A 6396-nucleotide genomic window follows, 5' to 3' on the forward strand; every position below is an offset into this window, starting at 1 on the left:
CTCCCTCTCTCTTCTTCTGTAAATCTTAAGCTTTAATCCCAACACAATCTTTTCCCTTATCTACCTTTTGGTGTGTGTATTGGGTTTCATCTCTCCTTTGTTTGAAAAACATGCACAGGGTCTTACAGCTAGTTTCTCACAGAGCTATTTACATGAACGACGTGCTTTAAGACAAGAGTAGCTTCTGTGATTAACCTTTGACGTACATGTCCTGTCTTATCTACAGCTGACCTATTCTTGTAGATCACTTCCCATTATTATTTCTCTTATAGAATCCTGATAACCAATAGTTGATTATGTTTTTTGGGACTTTCACCATCTTGACTGACTGTGTGACTCGTATTGTTTGATCAATCTTGTGCAGATAATGCTGTTTTACTTTTTAATTGTCTTAATTATTCAAAGTTCTCTACAAATAATTAAAAAATATATATGTGTGGGGGAGACTTCTGAAGCAATTGAAAACAGGACTCAGAGCTGGAGCTTTGATGGCAAACACTGACGGTTTATTTGGAGTTACGGCCGGAGAATTGACAAGACAGGTGGAGTTGACACAGCGGTTGCCAAACCAATTCTGAAGAACTCTTTCTGCAGCTCGAGGTTTTATCTAGTTCGGAGTGTAATAATCAACATTCTTCATCAGTGAGACTAAACATTATGGACCCTGAATCTAACTAGAGCTGTCGTCCATAGAAAAGAATTTGCGCCAGGGAACCTTTGTCCCTGAACTGTAAACTACCTCATGGCAGCTTGTGCTCTGTCATAGACTGGCAACAACAATGCGCCCAAGCTGCTCCTCCTAAGAGAGATAGCAGCAATACCCAGGGCCATAGACCTATGCCATGGGAAAAGAGACAGTGAGAGGAGAAAATTAGGAACTGGGTCGAAGGTTGAATACCTAAGCAAATTATTCCCTAACAATATATATTGAGTTGCTTTCTGATACATACACTTTGTATATGTTACGATCAGCTCATTAGATCATTTCTAAAGCAACTTTAAAACCGGCTAAGATCTTGGGGTCCAACTTCTCACATGTTGCAGTGAACTGTAGTCCAAGGAGGATGCATAAGAGCACCCTTCTAACCAATGTCTGACTGATATCATGATTTAAAAAAATCCAATTACCAATATCCATACAAGCCTCAAGAATGTAGTTTGAGTCAGGTTTTAAATAATAGGAAAACTATTCAGTAGATTTTATAGGTATATATTCTGTTTCCAATAATATGACTACTATGGCTACATTTCAGCAGGAGTTGCAGCAAGTTACTCAAAAAAGTAAACAACTTGCAAAGCACCTTCTCTGGAGATTTGTGGAGCAATGTTTTATCATCACTGTTGTTGTTTGATGGATCTCCCACCTTACTTGCTTTGCTTATACATGAAAGGAGCCAAAGAGCTAAATGCAAATTAAGGAGAGAATGTCGCTTTACCTCTAACTCTGATCAAAAGATGCTTTGCTTTTAATTATCTTGGGTGCTGGATCGGTTACAGTAGCTTTCAATAGCAAGAAACAAACAACAGTTACTTGGGAGCAGAATAGTAGTATACAAAGATGATCCCAAACATGGCAAAGACATCAGGACTCATGTGAGTCGGTCACTTTGGCCTAAAAGAGATAGTTATTAAAGTAAGAAGCAGCAGAAGATCTTGTTATGAAGCAGTAAAAAGGCACGGCTATGGACGCAGGCATTCTGTAATGTATTCCATTTCATTATATTCAACCTCCCAGCCTGCTCTCATCAGTGGATCAGGAGTGTGCCGTCTCGCAGGCACACCGAGATATAATTACTTTCTAACACACAAAGAGCAGAAAGAGAAAGAAAAAAGAGAAGAGAGAGAGATCGGCAAAAAGACAGAGAGAGGATGAAGGAATGAACAATGAAGTTTAATTATGCTTTATGGCAACAATTATAGAATGAAAACAGAAAGTCAATAGGCAGAAACATTGTCTCATTTTCTCTGTTGAGGTGGTCGGGTTTCGCTCAGGGCCTGAGGCAAACCAAAATAAGAAACAGTCGCGAGGAAACAAAGGAATATGCCTGTTCATATTTATTAGAAAAGGGAGGAGCTGGTGCACCTCCAAATCCCTCTGTGATATTCCCCCTCTCATATTTCCTCATGCAAACCCAATGCACAACACCACTAATTGCGACCTTTGCAAGTAATTAGGAGACTGTAATGGATCCCACTTGTACTCCCTCCACATTCATAAATGTAGACGCCGGGTGTTGCCACCCCTGTGTTTGTAGGTCAGCGGCAATAATATGGTGGGATTCAAGAAGCTCCACACGCAAACTCAGCCTGACATTTTGTTTACTATCACTCACTCAAGGAGCATCAGGATCAGTGGGATTAGCAGTCTGATTATCATGCCTCATTGGCAGCAATGTGCACACACACAGAGACAAACACACACACGCACACAAGCCACCGTGCGCTCACACAGACAAATACATGCTCAATCAGGAACATATTAATTAAAGGGAACAGTCTAATTAGTGTCATTAAGGAAGGAATAATAGAAAGGCTTGTACACAGGGAGAAGAACTGAGGCACACTGACAATTTGTTTACACACACATGCTTAGATACACCGCCCCTTGCAGAACTCAATCACAGCGATTCTGTCATTGATGTCTCAAAAAGATTATTATATCAATTTATCTGGGAAGTGTTAATGGTGTTTGATCAATATTTCACTGTTGACCAATTACACAGAACACAATTGGCCCTCTTTTTGCGCTTTTTGCGTGTGATCATGTATTTTCAAGTACAAAAGGGGGAGACAAAAGTGGACACAGCTGAGTTGCCATGAGCAACAAGCCCTCATGGTAACCCTGAGTTACTCCATCGCCCAAAAATGCCTTGGGTGGACTTTTGAACAAGGGAGCCGATCAGTAATTTGTTCTTAACCGACATCCAGGCACAAACATGAAGTCACACACACACACACACACACACACACACACACACACACACACACACACACACACACACACACACACACACACACACACACACACACACACACACACACACACACACACACACACACACACACACACACACACACACACACACACACACACACACACACACACACACACACACACACACACACACACACACAAAATCCCTGGCTGGGGTTACAAGGGTTCAACGTTTATATGAAAGTAAATGCTGGGGTGCCCTGTGGCAAAACACCTCTGAACACCCTCCTCTCTTTCTTTTCCCCTCGTACTCCCGCTTTCACAGGCAGGCCCCAAAAGAAAAAACAGACCTCATATTCACACACAGGCATACACAGGCACACACACCTGATTTTATGCTAGAGGCTGCATAAATATGAATCAGGGGTGACAGTGTCGTGCAGAGTGGAGCCCTGTGCATCCTATTTTCATCATTTACCTAAGGCTAAATGGATTTGGAGCACTGTTGGATGGTTCACCTCTCACACTGATATACCTACTTAAATGTGAAAAATGGTACATTTCCAAACTCAACCTTACACACACTAGTTTTCCTTCGCTCCAGTACTCACTACCTGTGACTCAAGGACTCTTTGTTAAAAGTGGAACAGAACATTTTTTCAATACAGTAGTATGATTTCACACTGATAGAGGTGGTTGGCGTGTAGGTGTTGTACTTGCACATGAGGGGAAGAAAAATCAACTCCTGCTTCACAGGGTAAAATATGTGAATCTTTTTTAAAGTTTTAAGTCTATTTTATAGACCATACAAATGATGTGAACTTTAGATTCCTTGGGTTTGTCAATATGTTGTTCGTCATTCTGTTTTTTGGAACCAGCAGTGATATGAAGGTGTAGTGAATCGCAACCCAACGCTGAAGATATTTTTAAGCAATCAAAATCTTATTATATATTTGTATAAACTAAAAACATGCTGCAACAGGGTAAAAGTTGCACTGAGGATAACATCAAGTGGTTGTGACCTTGGCATTGGCTTGTCTTTTGAGACCAGAATGTATTTTTTAATTGTGTCTAATACATTTTTTTGTTTGAAATCCGATTTACACGTATGTATAAAAAAAAAAAACTGTGTAAACAGTCATTTTAAACGCTGGTTTCCCCAAATGACCAAACACAGATTGTTTCTGTTTTATTTGCCCAGATGTTGGAGGTGCTGCCTTTGCTTCAGCTACATTTAAGACATGACATATCGATCCAGGAAGTCCATTTTGAGTAACAGATCAATGATTTTGAAGTCTTATCAAATGGCCAAACACAACACAGTGATTTCCTACCATCATGAGACAGGTTTTTAGACCCCTCGGAACTTATCAAGCCGTTAATCATTTTATCTTTCCTTGGTAAACAAACTCTTTAAAAGTAGTGCCCTTGACTCTACTGCCAGTCTAACTTTCCCTCACTCCTCTTGTCCTTTGTCCTCACTCTTCACCCTTTCTCCCATGTCCTCACTCTCCCTCTATCTCTTTACATCTCCCTCTCCTTCACTCCCTGCTGATGGCTACATGTTTATCCATTATTGATATTCTGACTGGGCTTACTTCCCCCCCTGTCGCCCCACTTTCCTCCAGCCTGCCCTACTTCACTAGAGCCCTCATGAGACCCACTCACACACACAAACACACACATACATAAATGCAGGAGTTTGTGTGGGACAAAAGTTGTGAAAATTGCAGAGTGTTTATTGAGTTTGTGTTTGTGTGTATTCGAGTCAGTGAGACAGAAAGAGAGAGACTAAGTGAGAGTCCACGCACAGCAAGAGGAGAGTTTCTATATTTAGATCCATATAAGAGACTGTTCCCAGCATCCAACTGTACACAAGGCTCAGCAGTACATACAGTCTCAGTACAGCTCCACATGTAGGGGAGAACAGCAGGTTTAAACAAGCCTTTGCAGTGTTTTAATTTCCTCATTGATCTCCCCAGCTTCTCATATTTCTAATGAGATTCAGGCTAAGTGCAGATCACAAAATGTCCTTCATTTGACCTTGTTCAATTGTAAAAATAATTTGTTGTGAAGCTTTTGAAACGTCACTAGTTTGCCTTGTCTTAGCAAATTAGCGAGTGCAGCGTTATTTTTATATCACAGTAAGTCCCTTGTGTCTCATCATCAAGGATGTGGGTGTATGTACTGTATATGCTGTACTCAGGGGGCAACACACCCGTATAAACACATATATGCATATACAAACATGCAAGCAAACACACAGCAGCACAGATACTGACTCTTGCACACACTCACACAGTTTGAAAGCTTTGATAAGGCATGCTGCGGAGTGTATTAGCGTGTGATCCTTTGAAGAGAAAACATGCAAACGTTTGTTGTGCTCGGAGCAAAGGTTTGTTTGGTGCTGTCGCTCGACTTGGCTCTGTGGGGCCCTCGCAGTGGTAGGTTGTTTTGAAGCGGTTATCAGAAAAATATTTCTCAACTGCTGCTTTCCTTTAGCACCAGATTGGCTTTAAGCTCTGTTGAATCCTCCTCCACTTCGTTATGTACGCAGGTTTTGTGGTAGCATGTGGTAATGTGTATATTTGTCTGAGCCTTTCTCCTTGAACGCCCCCATGCATGTGCGTGTTTGTGCATGCTTGGGTGCTGAATATGTTCATTGTCTAATCTGCACGTCCTATAGGTTAATCCAGGTGTATGTGTGCATGCACATGCAGACGTGTGTCCGTGTGAGTGTGTGTAGAATTTCCCCTGTGTTGACTTTTAATTGTTCTGTGCTTCTGAGAGTGTGTGTTCAGTTTAGTCCAAAGCAATTGATCTGGAGAATAATGGTTGTTTGAGAGTCCCAGATCTCCAGAACCACTGTCTGAAACTCTTCGTAATTACCTCTGGGACCACTGCAATGATGGAGGAAGAGAGAAAGAAAAAGAGAAGAAGCTATAGATGGGGAGGAAAAAGGACGAAACTGATGGAGAAATAGAATGTGAGCAAAGTACACATGTGTGAGGCTCACTGTTTGGCAAGGAGAAACTGTGCAAAATTCAAAAATAGCAGATGAGTTTAAATAGACATTTTAGTGATCAATTTGTGTTTGATGCTGAAATCAGAGAACAAAAAACAAAACAACATATGAGTTAACTACAGAGTACTTGCCCTGCAAAAGGTATGAAGCATACTGTAAAGGACTAGCCCACATGTACAGGGGGATTTTTCATGAAAATGCAGAAACACAATTGTAGCGCTGTTTAGTCCAGTGGGCATGTTGGGCTGTGCAAACAGACCCACAGAAAGACATACACATAGACAAACATACACAAACATACACACACACACACACACACACACACACACACACACACACACACACACACACACACACACACACACACACACACACACACACACACACACACACACACCACCATCATCATCATATTCATCCTCATCATCGGCGGTCA

Source organism: Notothenia rossii (genome assembly GCF_949606895.1).
Source record: "Notothenia rossii genome assembly, chromosome: 9".
Lineage (NCBI taxonomy): Eukaryota > Metazoa > Chordata > Actinopteri > Perciformes > Nototheniidae > Notothenia > Notothenia rossii.